At 41.6% G+C, this 18809-nt stretch overlaps 1 protein-coding gene across 2 annotated transcripts in view; it reads left to right on the top strand.

Moving 5' to 3' along the window:
* The window catches only part of LOC111217479 (signal transducer and activator of transcription 5B-like), a 50760-nt gene that overhangs the window by 824 nt on the left and 31127 nt on the right, over positions 1-18809 (top strand). The window lies entirely within an intron of this gene.

Raw genomic sequence — 18809 nt, 5'->3', positions numbered from 1 at the left:
ACGCACAGTTTGCACAGGCTTTGGCTGTAGTGCAGCACTAAGCTTCAAAAGTTTGACAGGTGAAAGCCTGACCGAGAGACTGTCTTAGTCACACTCCTTTGGCACCATGCTCAGTACGTATAGCCTCTGACCTGCTGTAATTTAATGCAATTTGGAGCTGCTTCAATAACTGGGGAGTTCCATTTTGTGGGAATAGGTTTTCGCTTCACACTTACAGTAAGAAGTCTTGTACTTTGTCCTCCATGACATTTGTCTGACTGCTGACGTTACTTTGAAGATAAAGACATTACATGCAAAACACAAAATTGATGCAGTTTTCTAAATTAAACCCAGTTCATGAAGTAACAGCAGTTACACCAGCTACAACCTAAAATACTGCTTATATCAATAATTAAAAACTCTTTAGAATGAGCACTTTCACTTTTGGTATTTGAATTACAATTTACTGTTGATACTTCTTGAACTTCTGCTAGTACCAGTTTAGTTTTATTCAAGTAAAAGCTTTAGTGTAAGCTGTAAAAAAAAAGAAAGAAAGAAAAAGGCTGTAGTGATAACATGATATATTCAAATAAAACTAAAAACCACCTTAAAGTCACTCAGTTGTTGGCCCTATTACAGTATGGCAACTGTTACAACTCCACACCAGCACATGGTAAAAGCCTTTATACTGTATAAATACAACAGTTTTTTTTTACACTCTAAGAAAATGGCTAGAGAAGAAGCTCTGGACAATATGAGGCTTGTATGCTGCCATAACCATAACTGGTCTGTGTCAACTCTCTTCTCATAGCCATTGTCATGTTCTCCCAAAAGGTGAACCATAAATTTGAAAGGTGTTGAGTTTTAATACAACAGGAGTATCTTATAGCACTCCCTCTAATCATGCATTGCTATGAATCAGAGGACTCATTGTTTCTTTGCATTTGCCTGTTGACGTGTGGTATGAAAAAACATGAAAGGATGGTTCGTAAAGGTCAATACAAAGCTGACTGTCAAAATTGGAACGCGCGACTCCAGAATTGAGACCCTGGTGTTTGTGCTTGCTTACAAACAGAAGTAAAATGTCACAGACACTTTGAAGACTCTGTCATTTCCAAGAATATTGTGTGTGTGTGTGTGTGTGTGTGTGTGTGTGTGTGTGTGTGTGTGAGTATGCATTTGTCCCTGTGTATTTGTGAGTGTGCAGATGAGCTTACCTGCACTAACTGCACCCTCCAGATATGCATCCTTTGTCATTCTGTTATTGGCTGAATGCCTAGTTGCTCTGATAAGACTTTGGGTGTTTTCCTTTGGACTTACAGAAAGATTTCTTCTAGATGCCTGCCGTCAAGCTGAAATTGACTTTGTCCCCTGTTGCTCTTGGTAATTGAGAATTACATGTTGTGATAATAATGCCCTCTGCCCGCTGTGATAATGTCTCCCCTTGAGGCTGCTGTGTCAAAAGTTTGGATGAGGTCTATGACTACTCTAGGAGTCCTCTACTCTCAACGCAGCAATAGAAATGTTAGAGGGTGACACCTTCATGTTTGGCTTTTAGCAGTGCTGAAGTGAGTCAAAAATCGACAGCGATTTTGATAATTGATTCATCATTTTGTCATTTACGGTTGCTGCATTTCTCTGTTTTATTACTCCAGATTCTCCCTTATCACTTGTCTTTTATTGTCAGTAATCCCTGCATGTTTGCTCTCTCAATCTATAAAACATTTCAGAGAGAAAATAATGGCCTGTGACTTTCAGCATTTAACCCTGTTGGCAAGCACAGCGTTACCCTGCATGCTCCCTCTGTCATTGCTGTGCATGGTGCACGGGAAGGGAGGGTTTCCCCAGGTTTCTGTGAAAAGGAGGGTGTTTTGGACTGGCACGGGAACATGGCATGCTGGCCAGGCATGAATTGGCTGGCACATTGTGTCCCTGACAGAAAGACCCAGATGCAGCAGGAGCAGCAGCAGGGGAGACAGGGGAAACCAGTGTTTTATCCTACGAGCCCACTGTGCCATGTGCTCACAGCATGGCACTTGTCCTTAATCCTGTCTATGCTTCTCACTTTTTCACTCTCCACTGCCAGATGAGTGAAGGGTTCAGCGAGCCTGGAGATGCTGATGAGAAAATTTGAGTACAGTAAGTAGGGATGGGGTGGGGGGTTAGTGTTAGTTAGGAAGGACAATACAGGAGGCATGTTCTCAGCATTGACATCATGAGTAGCTGGAAGTGAGCCGATTAGAGCAGTGGTTTTTGATGTGGTTGAGCTATGAGTCAAAGGTGTGAGAATCATCTAAGCACTAATGACTATGCTTAGCACAGGGCTTCCTGTCAGTGTCAACAGAGGAGAAGAAGATGGATGGATGAACCAGTTACATGGAAGAAGAATTTCCGTTGCTTGTGATCCTGTTCTCTGATGATACTTTTTTGGTGCAAATGATCGGTCATGTGAAGAATCTCACATTCATAAAACAGCGAAAGGCAAACGGGGGTGGGGGTGGGGGTGTGTTGGTGGTGAGGAGAGATTCAGAGTGACAGAAAAAGGGAAACAAATTCGAAGGGAAGTGATCAGGAAGCATGTGGTGACATGCACCCTAACCTCCTCCCCCTTTCAGTTGGGCTAACGCTAATCCACTGGTCACGTGACCATGAGCTTTTAGCCTGGTCTAGGCCAGGAGTGCTCTGATCCATCTGTCAAATAGCGTTGCTGATTGTTGGCATCCACAGCGTGTACTCCTGTCCCATGATCACTGCCTGCTCCACACAAGACTCAAATTTGATTGCCATCAGCTAGTTACTTCTGCAGGATTTTTATCAGCAGCTTCATGGGATTTGCCCTCTCTGTGACAGCGTCTTTCCCATTATCCTTTATTCCACTTTCTCTTTGTCTGACTTCCATCGAATTTCTCCTCTCTTCAGCACTGTGAGTAAATGGGAGGGGGGCGTGGGTGGGTGGGTTTTTTTTTGGGGGGGGGAGGGGGACACCCTTGTGGACACTGAGAAGCATGATAAGGCCTTGGGTTATTATCTTAGTGACACAACAAGAATAGCCAGAACACTCGAAGGCAAGTTTGCGCTGAGCCATATGAAGGAAGTCACAAATCAAGAGAGAGAAAGTGTTCGCTTGAGATCCCATGAATGTCGCTACGGGTGCTTCCCTTTTCTCGTTGCTGTGATTTTAAATTGTGTAAGAAGACATTGGACAGAGGTCAGCCCAGAATAGACTTAGAATGGATATACGTGGTCCGGATTAATCATTTTCTCTTGTTTACACAATGCTCCTCTGCAAGCCTAAACACACAGGAGCAAAAATACTGTTGCAATTTACTGCTGTGGGACCATAGCACCAAGCCTGGCCCATAAGGCTCCGAATACCATAGTTTCTTTTCTGTCTAGGGGCTACTTTGCATTAATTAACAAAGATGCATGATTCCAAATACTGGCTAAGGTTCACTGGTATGAATAATCTGCAGATCACTATCTTGTTTATTAAAAAAATGATTAAAGGAACACACTTTGTTATTCACTTTACAGCAAATTATAATGCAACTCTTCAGCTTGAGCTCTCACCCTGTTGCTTGATCGAGGTTGTTTCGCTCTGTTAGGGACGCACACACACACACACACACACACACACACACACACACACACACACACACACACACACACACACACACACACACACACCCAGCTGAGGGTTGGTAGCTGGAAGGTTAGTGAAAGCCAAGCTTGTGAACAACTGGCAAGTTGCCTTTTCTTTTGAATCCCCAGAGTAGCTAGGGAATCTGAGTGAGAAAAGAGAAGCAGTTTTTCTTCCTCCAGCGTCAGTTTGCTCTTTCAGCAAGAATCTTAGCCCCAGAATTACTCCAAGTGTAGCTCAGTGACCGACGGCACACCAACTTCGGCTGTGCCTTAAAACTCAGGAATATGGCAATATGTAGTTGTGCATTGCAGAATCTCCCCAGGGTGCTGCTAAACAAGGATTTGAGTGCAATTGTTTCATTAAATGGAGAGTTCACTGCAGAATCTGTAGATTTTTTCTTCGGTGAGTTATCGATCTCTGACGTTTTTCATAGTTGTGTTTGAAAGTTACACTGCACAACCTCTTTTGTGTTTTATTCATGCCTTGGGCCCTGAGTCATGCTTGATCTCTCATGCATTAATTATGTGAACGAATGGCTTGTTCTAGGCCCTAAAGGAAATCGTATCATGTGAAGTCGAATCTTAAAATGTGGGAAACATGTTTTGTTTGTTTAAACACAGAACATGTGGGGGGCATATCAGTTGTGGTATGGTGATGCAGTGATTTCCAAAGAAGTCATCTGTTTGCTGAAACTGAATGACCACATCAGAAGTATGCTTAATCATTCATTATAATTATATGTTCAACCTTACATTAGTTCTGGCAAGAGGTGTACATTAAAATGTCTATAGACACAGCGGTATTTACAGTGACACTATGAAATTAGCCCAATTTGAATCAACAGGATCATACAGTTCATTTCACAGCAATTCTTTTATCTTATATCTAATCTTAAAGCAGCAAAGTCTCAGGCTTCGTGACAGGAACAAAACACTTTTCACTTGTCCTTAAATGCTCCCTTGGAACCAACATAAGCTCTTATAATGAGTTAAGGAATGTGATACTGCTCATGCCAACATTACCTGGATAAAACCACTGTAAACTTCTTTACATTCCCATATGTAAGGTTTGCAGTTCTGATATTTGAAGCAAAGATATTACTGTGTATTATAGTCAAGTATGTACGGTGCAAATGTGCATTTGGTTATATATTTACTATGATTTGACTGAACCTCACTCAGTAATTTACCACATGGCTCTTTGTGTGATCAGTGTTTGCAAAAATAATTTGCAAAACAAAGCGAAGATGTAATTATTCAAGATGCAGTAAACAACAAAAGTGATCATTTCCTCTTTGTGTTTTGCCCTATCGGCATTGCTGTTGTGCATGGTGCACAGGTAGGGAAGGTTCGCCTGATTTTTGAGAAAATAAGGCTCTGGGTCCGTACCAGGCTTGACCCAGCATGACTGACACATTGTGTCTTGGCAACCCAGATAAAGAGGAATCAGCAGCAGGTAGACAGGGGAACCCAATGCTTTATTCTCCATCTGTTTGACATTCCACCTGTCTTATCTTCCTGTCACCATTTCAGTTTAGTTGCAGTCAATTTTAACGCTGCAATGTACAACTTTGCACATTTGAGGTGAAAAGTGGAGCCTTCCGCATCTCATCGGCGGCCATTTTCACACACCAACACTTGTCACTTTAATGAGGTCTCCATCCATATCTGTCACCACAGGTCCAGAAGAAGCAGACAGGAAAGAAGTCTGCAAAAATGAGAGCTCTCCCTCTGCTGCCAAAAATGATTTTTTTTTTTAATGACATTTCTGTTTTTTTGGTCACACTTTTTGATCATAATGTTCCCTATAACTCCAGCTCATCATTTTTTATAACCTTTCATATATTTTTTCCGACCCAAATTGTTGAGTCCCAAGACTCAGCAGGAAGGGTTAAGACAATTCACAAGGTCAGGATTCAGATTTAAGAGTCAACAACGGACAGGTGGGTAGAATCAGGCAAACAGGTTATCAGACCAGGGAAACATGCAACTGGCAGGCAACCAGGAATAGCTTTAATGCTTTAGCGGCACACAGGTAGATAGCGTAAACAACCTGGCAAATTAGATGGGGAAACTGAATAACGGAATGAGAAGCAGGTGTGCAGGAAGGTGAAACATCACAAAGGCAATCAGGTGATCAGAGGAGCGGCAAAAGAATTGCCATCGTGATGTAAGCTTACAACTGAAAAAATGAGTGGCACTGTCTCTGTATCTTTGTTTCAGTACTGCAGGATCCCAAATGATGATGCTAACAAAAAATCAGCAGGTAGCATTAGCATGTTGTCTTGTCCAAATAGTGAGTAAGAGGTTGCCAGATGGCCTCAAATAACTTAAACTGATCACTTTTAATATATCTAATCCTCTCCACCACAAGAGTATTGACGAGTCCATCAAGCCACATTTTAATATTACGAAAATCTGATATTACTCCAAACATATCTTTGGCATTACAGCACTGCGGTTTCTTATAACCTGTTGGCTGACACATACACCGAGGCTGATATATTAGCTAAAATCGTAAATAATATCAGCCTTGCTAAAGCCGAATACAATCAGCTCTGAGGTCATTAAGGGGCACGGACTCATAAGCTAATCATGCTTAATAGGCTCTATTTATTGGTATTTACATGGGAAAAGGTTTCAATACACTGAATGTAGATATAAGTTCAGTGTGCCAAGCTTTTTTTAGAAAGACTAGTTCTGCTCTTATTTTTGCACAACAGTATTGCAACTTAAAGCATGCAGGTTTGCTGTGGGGTATGTTCAGAGATGCTTGTGTTTTAATTGAGCAGGATGAGAGGTAGCTGCTGCTGCTGCCGCTGCCACTGCTATGTTCAAGCCTATTACAGGCTTACAGTAAATGAGACAGACTGGGAAACCAATGGATAAATACCTATCTTTGTAGACAGAGATAGTGGGTAAAAGATAGAGACTCTGAAAACAGAAAACATGCTGTCAGTAAATGAAATAATGTCACCAAATGTACCTACACTAACATCACACAAGTGGCCCATGTATGCACACGAGAGGGACGACATAAACAATTTAGCTCTATTTGTCTGTGCTGCCATTATTCATGACCCTTGTTGGAATGAAAAGTGTGTGTGTGTGTGTGTGTGTGTGTGTGTGCGTGTGTGTGTGTGTGTGTGTGTGCGTGTGTGTGTGTGTGTGTGTGTGCGTGTGTGTGTGTGTGTGTGTGTGCGTGTGTGTGTGTGTGTGTGTGTGAGTGAGAGAGTGTGTTGAGTGTGGCATGTATGAATTTGTTTTGTTCAGAGAGATTTAGGTCATGGATGCTCCTTTGTGTCTGAGGAGGGAGCTAACATCTGTGTAAGATTAATGAAAGGAGCATTTGATCAAAAAATGATTACGATGACTCACCATAGAAAAAAAAAAAGTTCTCAATTATTGATGCTTATGTCTCATTTATGTTTACTTGTACGCTGGACTAAAGTGTGCTGGATTAGAGAGGACATAGGGCTGAATGATCAAACAAATACTATTGTTGGTAAGTATGTGTCTTCTGTATTGTTATTTCAGAAGTGTGTGACTCCGGCTTCATTTTCTCCTCTTTTTTTTTTTTTTTTTTCCACATGTACACCTCATTTCTTTTCTAAATCAACACCACTGGGACGTAAATGCTCTCTATCGGTCTCTTCCTCACTTGTAGAGGCCCTGGCGCAATATAATGCAAAGTCAGTGTTTGGATTTGTGGGGCTGTTATCCCGTATTGATCCTGTGAGCTCATCTGTGCCCACGGCAGCGTCTGCCTAACAGGGCTTGCAGATGAGCTCTGCACGACATCTTCAGCCAGCCTGCCACTCCCACAACAACAGTTTTTATTTGCTTTATAGAAAAATGCTTGCAAAAAAAAAAAAAAGTTTTTTAAGGAATCCACAGTCATATTGTAGACGGTATGTGGTCTTGCTGATGCTAGAACTTAATTTGACAGGTTCACTTCCCCTTTTACCCTGTTCTTGTGCACTTGCGGCATACAGTATGTGTGTTTGTTTAGTGTCTAGTTTCAGTCTGTGTAATGAAGCATGTTACTGGTAAGATAAAGGGCTAAAAGAGGCCTGTAATGAGGTCATAGTTTCTCAGACGAAGCATCAGTGCTAGTTTTTTCTGTCTGTGCTTGTGAACTGTTTATGACTTACATGACTAATCTTCACTTGCACATTTAAAGAAACATCAAAGAAACCAATCTGCTCCACACTTCGACAATTCGATCCCATCTGTTGCTCTCTTCACCGCTACCTCTTTGAGGCACTCGGCCATGTGATCACATGTGCTGTTAAATGTATGCTGAGAGTTGGGGTGGGGTGGGGTTGGGGGGTGGAACAAGACGTTGTGTGCATGTTGTGTCAATACATGGTGGAGCATCACCATGGCTCATGGTGTTTGGGATTACCATCAAACCTCATTAAACACATTTTCCATTCTCGCAAGATACGATACCCCTGCTCTTTGTTTTGCACACAGCAAGGCATGAGGCAGCATGTGTATAGAATTATGAATTATAATTAGAATGGAATAGAAATAATACAAATGGCGAAAGGAGGGTTTGTGTTGTCATTTTCTGTATCCCCCTTTTTGAGAGAGACTGGCTGCTTTTAAACTGTAGAACATCTTTAATAGGAAGAAAAGTTCTCTTACAATTATAAAATGGAATTAAGTTCCCCCATTAAGACGAGTGAACCACAGAAATGGCCTCTATATTCACTGAATAGGCATTTTTAACAATGAGAGAAAAATGAAAAGCTTCATTTGCAACAAAAAAGATACCTTTATTCCCTAGGATTTCTATTTTTATTTTAGTCCCATTCCTATCTCTTGGTTACATATAATTGAATGTCCTGCTTTCTATTCTATTCTATTCTATTCTATTCTTGTGGATAATATTACATTATCTGCATTTACAGGTCAAGTACTTCTAAAGTACAGTAATTCATTACAGCAATAAAGAATGGGGGAATGATTTTGCTAAAAAGAACAGGCTCTCACCTGCTTCACACACATCACCTGGATTTTATTGCTGTGATAGTGCAGTGGACGTTTGGTTTCTCCTCATTTTTGGTGAGGATACATGCTTTCAGGAAGGATGCCAGAAAAAGTCCTTAAGACTTCTCATGAAACGTAATATGGGATTAGGTTGTGAGCGAGAAGGCATTTAGGAGGTCAGGCAAATTCAGGAGCGTGACTTTCATTATGCGTTACCTGACCTTCAACCACAGTAACGACGCATAGATTTCACACGAATACACAGTGAATTAGAAAATCATCTCATGCAGGGGAATGGGGGTGAGGGACGTGGCTGTGGCACTCGTGTGTGTTACTTCAGTGTTCATGCTCAGCTTATCCAGATTATCCCTGTGCCACTACCATAATCACTCAGACGCTACCATGCATACAGCATCATAAGGTTGATGCCTTTGTTTTCCTTGTTTAATGTGAGAGAGATGAGCGCTCTGTCCCGTTTTTCTGTTTCAAGGATAGCCCTTCACCCGTGAGCCGTGATAGCTTCAGGCCCAGCACCAGCACCAGGTTAGCATGGCAACATGGCAACAGTATGACATTTCAATCATTCAATCAGACTTAGTTTGTACAGCAATTTTCATACAATGTGAGCTAAAAGCATAAAAGCATATTATTTTAAGGATAAAAGCAACAAAACAACCCCCACCCCACTCCAGATACACACAATACCACCCATATCCACACACAGAACAATAAATGACTAAGTTATAAATAAAAACAATAACAATAAGACAATAATAACATGAACTGAGGAAATGCTATCATAAATCTCTCTCTAAAATTCTTCAGTTGGTTTCTGGCGGTCAAACACAACGCCAACGCATGTGCGCAAATGACACATTTGGATTATTGGTTAATCAGTTTTCAGTTTGTGAGGACCATGTGTGTGGGCCACTGTGCAGGAAATAGCCCCTGTGCCATGCTTTGTGTCTAAAAGTAATATTATTGTTATTTAATCTGCACAGTGGATGAGCAGTGACTTGACACAAGTTGTCCTGTCAAGTTTTAAGTAAAGATGAAGAGAAATAAATGCACGTTTTGTTTCCCCCTGGGGAAGGAGACGGTTTTCTCCGAAACACATTGGCACAATAAGGTTTATTGAAGCAATCAAGTAGCCGTCTAGAAGCCTCTGTATTTCCTAAGAGGTAAATGAAAATTCAATCACATGTTAACAAGTGGCTGTCTTCACTTGAGAGAGCTAAAGTGGGAATGTAGACTGGTGAGCGAGCCATAGGCAGGTTCCTTAAGGCTGTTTACCTTTTTTGAATAATTTTTCTCTCTGAAGCAACTGGTTATATCATGTAGATGGTTCTTGTTTTGTAGGCTTAAAGCTAAAATGGGGATTTTCTGAAATTCCTGTGAAGGAAATGAAAGAGAAACTTACTTGTGGGGCAGCAGCTGCATGGACGATCTCATTTTTAAGCCAAAGAAATGACTAAAAATAGTCAGATAGTTCAGTGTTACGCCAATCACTGTCAAACTATGATGATATTATAGGCCTATTCTAACTTTGAGACTTCTTTGAGTCTAAAATAGTTATTCCCCCACTGTAACCAAATAAAATGAGAAATTGCTGCAGTTTACAGACCTACCTGTTATGCTACTCAGGTTGTCAGTGCTCAGCTCTGGATACTGTTAACGAAATCAGCCCCATCTGTCATGAAGTGGTACTGGTGCTGTTTTCGCTGTTGGGTAAAGACCTCGGTGGGGTAAAGGTGGAGTTGACCTTTAATGAAAGCACTCGGCTTGCCATGACAGGAGGGGAGACATGGTAAGAGGAGCAAGAGCGCGGGGTGGGAGGAAGTTGGGTGTGTGTGTGTGTGTGTGTGTGTGTGTGTGTGGGGGGCTCCAGAGCTCTGGTGACTGGGTTAGATACCGTGTGTGAGAAACTGCAGCTTTCTGACCTCTGACACATGACAAGCTGGGAAGATCAAAGGGCATATCTCTCCAAAGCTGCCTGCATTGGTGTTTACAGGAGTACTGATGGAGGAGAGAGGAAAGGAGAGACAGGCAATACCAAAGTGAAAGCAGAGACTTGAACTTAGAGAAGAAGCACAGTAATATTAAATATAAATAAACAACAGTGGAGAAATAAATCTAAAATTAAATATTCAAGAAAAAAATCCAGTGCTCCTTCATTAGGGTGCTGCTTGTCACTAATGTCATTAGACCAGTTTGAAGATGTTGAAACAATACATAACCCATATTTGCCTTACCGCTCTCTCTCCCCTTGTCTCATACGAAACATAAACACGCGGACTGTACATGCATGCACTCACACCCTCTCCTTGATTCTCCCAGCATGATGCGCCTCTCGGAGCTAGCACAGACGACACAAAGATTGAGTCTGCATGACTGAAGGAGGAGACAGACAAGAGCATGAGCCCTTTAGATAAGGGTTGATAGAGTTGGGGCATTCTAATACAGACAAATTAGATGTAACTTTGAATGGAGTCTCTCAGGATAACTTTGTTAAAGTTAGGCTAATTAATGTAATTGCATGTAAATGCCAAGTGCCTGGCTCTGGTAAACTAATTTAACAGCACATCCCTTTTTCTTCCAGCTGATGAAAAGCATTGATTTGACTGCCTGAATGTAATCATTCTCCTTATGGGTGTGAGCTCACACAGTGCATAGTCGTCTCCTCCAAACTCCTCACGCAGCAGGATGGCTACGTCCACACCAGCCAGGGGTATGCAGCAAGATCCTATTACCATACATCTGCAGCCCAACGACTGCTGGTAACTCACAGTTAGTCAGGATGGTTGCTCTCTGACAGTAAGATAGAAGTGTTATTCAGCGGAGCAGAAAGAATAGAAATGGCCTGCCAGATAAAGTATGTGAATGAGATTAGAAAGGAGCGACCTTGTCAGCATTAGAGAATGGACGGGCAATCAGCTGACCTCCTGATAAGTAATGTGTCAGTGGAAATACGCTAATATTGTATTCTGTCAGCTGGCAGATCAATAATGGTCTGTCTTTCATCCTCACAGACACCACAGACGGAGAACATAGCCAATGTTTTAGCAGTTGCGCATTTGAGCAGTGGGACTGTTTTTTTTGTTTGTTTGTTTATTAGCTCCACCACAGGACAGGGAATGAGTCTTTCTTTAGCCTCTGTCTCTACCGGCCAAGTCCTTTTGAAACTTGGTGAGCTAAGATTGAAGGCAGTTTGCTGCCATGTCTGTTCATGCTGAATTACTATTGGAAAATATCTTCAGGAAATATACTGCTGTGATTGGACAAGTCACAATACTGAGAGAGAGTGTTGTAAACAGGTGTGCAGTATTTTAATGAAAATAATGAGAAAATGAAAAGAAAAAGGGTAAACCCAGAGCCGTCTGATAGATCTATTTTCATCTCTTGACCTACAAAATCCAACCTTGATGTGAGATTAACCCTTTTGTCCATATTTAAAGATAGCTCATATCTATATACTATATATAAACTGCATTTGCATCTGTGAGTCATTGTCACTGAGTCAGACTTCATTCACCCTATCAGTCACCACTGATATAAACAGCAGCAGTTTGTCGTCTTGTCACTTTCCGATAGTGAGTCACCGTAGCCTCCAATCTGCCCTGAAGAGGTGTCACTGTTCAGAGTGCACATTATCACCTCTTGTATTGTAAACGGAACAATGGCCGAAGCGCCTGTCAAGCGACAATCGCCACCACCTGCTCCTGGCAAGAAACCACATTCGGCAGCAGAGAAAACTTACAAATAGCCCCTTTTAACATACACGTGTACTACTGAATACTGGAATTCCCCAGGCCCACCCATGTAGGTTCATGGCTTTTTGTTTACTTTCCAGCCTGGTCCAGTGATGATAAAATGCCACTTTCCATTTTCAGAGATTTACCTCTTTGGACTTTCAAAAGCTGGTGCCTGATCGGAAGACAGAGGAGGAGAGGCAAATCTGAGTTTTAGCATTCTGCAACGCCAGGGATTTTTTTGTGCCCCCTCATTTGTTCCACCACAGGAATATGTAAACAACACCCTCAACTAGGGCCTCATCACAACTCTTCATTGACTGTCCCCAGAGACCCCCAACATCCCCTCCTACAGGTTCTGCCTGGGGTTTCCCCAGCCTCCCTTGTCACCAGTTAGAGATGTGGAGGGCCCCCATGGTGTTTGTTCACTTGTCAGATGCAATTTAACACGCTGTTTGGGAAGACAACAAAGATGATGTCAGAGGAAGGGGGTGGACTGACGGGTATGCAGGGAGGTGTGATGGGTAGGATCAGTAGGGGTGGGAGGATGTTTTCAAAATAAAATGAAACATGGTACCCTGGAAAGTCAATAGTCTTTTACTTTAAGGTGACTTTGCTTTTAGTATTTATACGATTTGTTGGTTTAAAAAAAAACACAAATGTCTCTGCTGTCCAGACTGTAATTTTTTATTTGATCAATATCACATATAATAGATAGTAGTGAAAAAGTGTTGTTTAACTGCATGAATAATAAGAACATATAGAGTATGTCAGCTTATATTAATACTTATGCTTACATACCGTAGTTAGTTTATGAACCAGCAGGTAGATCAACAACAGACTGTGAGCCTGAGTTGCTCATGGACACTACTGTGTGTTCTCCGGTCAGCATCTGACGCCTGACAGATGGCAACATGTGGCAGTGATGTCGCACCAGAAGGGCAGGTGCTGCTCATGAAAGACATGTTTTGCAGGGACATTTGCTCTTACAAAGGAATGGGATGTTTATGCGCAAAACAATTCTACAATGTTCCTGGAATCTAGCTTTTCAATTTTTTTTATTTGATTGATGATGATCTATTCTGCACATTGTAGATAATACATACTACAGCATACAGATGTGATAATACTCAAATAAATTAAATACAAATATCAGGCAAACCTCGTATTATTGTATGAATTATTAGACATGGAACCGTTGTTCCTTTTCACTATGTACTTAACTGAGAGCTGAACTGAAGTATAATAGTCTCGATGTGTGTGTGTGTGTGTGTGTGTGTGTGCACCAGATACTAATTTGGCTTGATTTTCTCTTCAGGGGCCCCTTTAACAGGCCTGGTGGCAGGGGGCAATGTGGTCCTTGCTGCAGGGCCTGACTCTGAACAATAGCCTCACTGCTAATGCTTTGCTCTGCTCCACTAGCTCAGTAAAATAATTTCAGTCTAATTGGAAATAGACAATTGTGACCTGACATAAATGTTATTGCTAAGGATTTCTGTTTTGTCTTCCTGTGTCAACTGTGTGTAGGTTCAACTATTATGAAGACAAAAATTAACAACCGTTTCCCACAGGTAATGATGAATGAATTTGCGGACTCCAGTCATGCAGTATGCCTGTGTAGAGGACACAGCAGTTGTTTAAAACCGACATGTTGCCAAAGGTCTGTGTTAGCAGATTAGAGTTCCAACTGCATGTGTTTGGTTAAGAAGAGAAGGGGACGGAACGTTATGACAATTACCCCAAATGCCCTAAGCTAACACATGGACTGGTGAACTTATTTGTCTTGATCTGTTTCATGTTTTTTTGTTTCCAATTCATGCTGTATGTAGGTTAAGCTTCTTGGTGGGTGATTATTTTGGAAAGGGTTTTTCTTTCTTACCAGTGAGCCTAAAGCCTTCTGCTCTGTGCGTGTTGTCATCACAGAGTTTGTTATTCAGATGCAAGAGCTCCTCTGTTGGTTATTTATACTTTTTTTAATTGAAGGCTAACATTAATTTGAAGCCAACATATTAAGATGTTAGTCTGGAAAGCATTAATTGAGAATTGACTGAGCCCAAGAGCCAGATCAATCAGCGATATTTGGATGATGTTTGGACGTGATGATGTGATTTCTTCAGAAACAAATTGAATTCACTGCTTGGGCAGAACAGCTTGTTTCTTGTTTCTCCTGTGTTGAAACTGGAAACAAGGACGATGACATCCAAATGAGTGGTGCATTCGTCAACTCAGGTGTCAGATGGTTTCTTGATGATGTTTCTGTGAAGGAGCGCACTGCTACTCATCTGTCATGTGGGCAGCCCACATTACCAAATACCTCTCCAACCTTGCCAGACCACAATGAGTAGAAGAAAATTTGAGGGCTAGCTTAGTAAAGCTGATACATTTGTGTTGATGATCCTCTCAAGAGGCTCATGGCAGTTTGTGAAAATGTGCAACCAGGATGTAAATATGAATATCTTAAGAGCAAGCCATTTTCACCTCCGCCAAGGAGGTCACCCATGTTTGTTTGTTTTTTGCAGGATTATGCAAAAAGTACAGAACTGATTTGCACCAAACTTGGTGGAGGGATGGGGCACGGGCCAGCGACGAACCCATTAAATTTTGGTGCGGATCAGAATTCTTTAAATTACTTTCCTCAGCGTTGCAAGATAGGGCATTCTTTAACATTTTCATCAAGATTTTGCCTTGGCGGATGTATACTCTTCACTGAGTGCCATTCTACTGTAGTGTACACAGTGCTGATGTGGATAAAAGCATCATTCCCATCATTTTCCATCACAGTTTGGTTGGAATAATTTACATTAAATTAAACTATAAGCCTTTTTATTTAGAGGATGAAAATGCATCCTGACTAAGCAGTGACTGTTGTTCAGAGGTTGGTAATAGGTGGATGTAAAAGGTAACAGGTCGGGCTTAGAGCTGATGTCTGTTTTTACAAGCGGACTAACACTATCTTGCTCTCATTATAGCAGACTGCTGGACAGTGACAACTGGCTGACTGGTCGTCCCTGCTGTCTCTGCTCAGTGGTTTTCTAGCTGCAGGGTTTTGCTCCAAAAGTGGCTCCACTCCAACAAGCTGGCATTCCTGCTGCCGCGTTCTTGAGCTGCAGGCCATGTCCACATTTAACGCTCCCTCTGGGCCCCAGATTATATAATGTCACCCACTGGTTCTCTGCAGTTGACACCAACACGGATGGATGCACATACATGTGCAGACACGCATAAACAAATACACACAGAGACTCAGACACACAGTGGCTTGCAGTGTAGTCCTCGTGCATGCATAAATACATAAATGTGACACAGGCCAAATTCTGTATCCGGGAGAGAAAAGAGAAGCTCAGTGCATTATCACTGCTGCATACAAGGCAGACACAGATAAGACAAACACAGAAGTAACTGCTTTTATAATTTGTCAGGAAATCTATATTAATATGGTGTCATAATGAAATACTGAGATGTGACTGATAATTGAATGATAAAGGGGCCTTACATGTTTTATTTATCTTATTAAACATACACATAAATACATGATATTGGACATTATGTTGCCGAATTTCACCAGATACAGGCAGCTTTTAATGTGTATAGCTCCAATTGTTAAAAAGAAGGAATAAGTTGTGGTGAGCTGGTGTTTTTTTGTATTGTTTTTTGTTGCTAAGAGGAAGGTGTGAACTTTATACTATTGCAACAACTTTTCAAAGCAAGCCATTGGGCAGCCTTGTTTTTTCATTCAGGCCAATACAAAAAGGAAACCAACTTGCTGCAGATGCTGTAGATAATCAACATTTTCTCAGGTTTTGCCTAATTTTGTCAACACATCTTCATGAGGTAGTGCGTTTGGAGACATGGCCTGATTCAAAGCTCTTTTTGTGGAGTGTAAGTCGTTACTAGGCCTTAATTATGAAACTGTAAAGTAAGAGTTATCAATAATTTATTATTGTCAAATTAGGAGGTGATTACAAACAAAATAATGTGCGATGGTATAAAAATGTAAGAAGGATATATTAAAAAGACCATTCATTACTTAAGTCATTGCTCACTGATATTGACATTTGAGAATTGATTACGAGGTATTTTGTTTAAGAGGTTAAAAAGTCATTTGGTGTGCATGAGTTGACCTAGTGGGCTAGCCTAATCCTGGGATAAGTGCTAATTTAGGATAACCTGTGGCCACACACCATTGTCTGCTTAAGTGGTGTTTGGTCATGCACTGTGAGTGAGTGCTCTATTCATTTTTATTCTCTTCATTCAAACAGTTCATACAATGACAAATTTTCTAAAACTTACCTGTTGGTCTCTGGGTCTTCTTTGCTTTTGCTGCTCAGGGCTTCCTGTTCAATACTCATTTCTCCTGTGAACAACCCTACACTCTCTGATGCGCTGGTCCGTGCGGTTGCTGATTTATAGATGTAGAGATATATCATCTGTACCACCCAGGGTCTGCTATAGTAAGTTAGAAGTAAGGCCGGTTACAGGTGTATTCTAGGACAGTCTATATTTGCATTGTTAAAAGAAGAAGCTTTTAGAATAACCAAAAATGACATTATCTGACAAAAATGTGTCACCTGTAATGTAAGTGCAGTGGAGAAAGAGGTGACAACACAACAGCTTTTTTCACCTGTTTTTGATAATATCTGCATCTGTTGCTTTATGGTAAACAAATGTGCACAAACTAATTTCCATGTGCTCAGGGTTTATATCAGTACCTTTGCATGTATATAAAGGTCTGTGCAAGCTCTCATTGTGATATGAAGATTTTTGATATGTTTGGACTTTCCGGCATATTATTTTGCCACGGTACAAGCGGTGCACCTACTGTACAATATGAAGGTTGTACTGCGCTTGAACAAACAAGAGATTCAGTCCCACACTTGAAAGTATTCCAAAACTGCACAGTTTCCTTTTCACATACAGGCATCAGCCTTTCTCACCTCAAAAACCCTGACTTTCTCTTAGGCGTCTGTCCAGATGGTTCGAGAGTGTGAGCCGGGACAGGGAGGGGGGGTGGGAGGGCAAAGCAGATCATTGGCTGGTGAGGCTCTGGCTGTAAGGGGTTTAGGGTGGGGGTTTCAGAGGCTAGCAGGCCAGCTGAGCACAATGAGGTCACACTGCCAGATACTCAGCGAGTACAGAGAGTACAGCGATTGAGATCTGCAAGAGGCATTCATTCCCTCCCTGTGAAGCACTGAAAGACACTGCACAATGTTTTTATCCGGCCATGTTGTGATTTTGTGAGTTTCACACTAATACCAGACGTCTGACATTTGAGAAAATACATCTCACCTAGGATAATTACTATTGACTATCAATATTTATAGTATAGCCTCCTGCTTTATTCAAAATGACATACGCAAATGGGAGAAGAGGGCTAACAAAAAGTAACTTGCTGAGCTTAAACTGAACAGAACGAAAAGATATTTCAGCCTCTCTCTACCAGGCCAACTCCTTTGAATAGTCTGTTGCTCTCACAAGATTGCAAAAGGCCACCATTGCTACATTGCTACTAGCAAGGCTTCTCTGTTACATAAATAATACTCAAATGTACTTCTGCATAAAGCTGCATGAATGGACAACCATGTGCTAAAATGCTTGACTTGCTTGTTTGTTTGTCAGTGTAAAGTAAGTGTCTAGCTAGTGTTATACTTCCTGCATCCGTAATATGCAAGGGCTGTAGAGTCCACGTGATGTAAATTTCATCACCGGAGGGTGTACACTAGGCTCTGTGCAGACGTCCCTGTACCCACCAATTTGTTGTGTCTGCGTGGTCATTACGCTACAAGCCCACCAACTGCAAATGCGCTCCTCCTAGTGGACTAGAAAGAGGTACAACAACAGCTACGTGTCCTTAGGTGTTCGTACGCACGCCCCCATGGGGTATAATTGAGGCCTAAGGCAGGCTGATGACATACATTATTTTTCAGGCTGGGAAGCGGAGTCCGACAGGGTGCTGTCACCTGCAGTATATTATGACTCCCTGATTGATCCCACTTCAGTCTGACTGCTGCTCCATCACTCAACCTGCAGGCTTTTCTGCTCAGTCACAACTCTAGCCAGTGACACAGAAATAACAGATTGCTATGGTCTGGTGTTTCATCAGGGAAGCAGAGAAGGGACAAGTAGGAGAGAAACAGATGCACTGCAGTGGGTCCACTGACTGAAACAGCTGGAGTTTAAAAACATTTTTTTTCCAATTGAACCTAAATAACAATGCATAATGCAAATGCCTCCCTCATAGAAAGTGTTTGCACCAATTCATTTTGAAAGAGCAAAACACTCGGCCAGCTGATCAGTGGTGTAACTTCATCACTCAATTCTATCACTCAGTCAGTCATGGACATTTGTGTTTAAAGGGCTGGCCCCACAGCCGAAAACCAAGTGCATAGAACATGCATAGTAGCACATAACACAATGACAATAAATCAACAGCATCATTATATG

This window comes from Seriola dumerili, unplaced genomic scaffold, assembly GCF_002260705.1.
Source record: "Seriola dumerili isolate Sdu_G_001 unplaced genomic scaffold, Sdu_1.0 BDQW01000044.1, whole genome shotgun sequence".
Lineage (NCBI taxonomy): Eukaryota > Metazoa > Chordata > Actinopteri > Carangiformes > Carangidae > Seriola > Seriola dumerili.
Note: the sequence above shows the minus strand (reverse complement) of the source record. Positions and strands in the feature narration are given on the sequence as shown.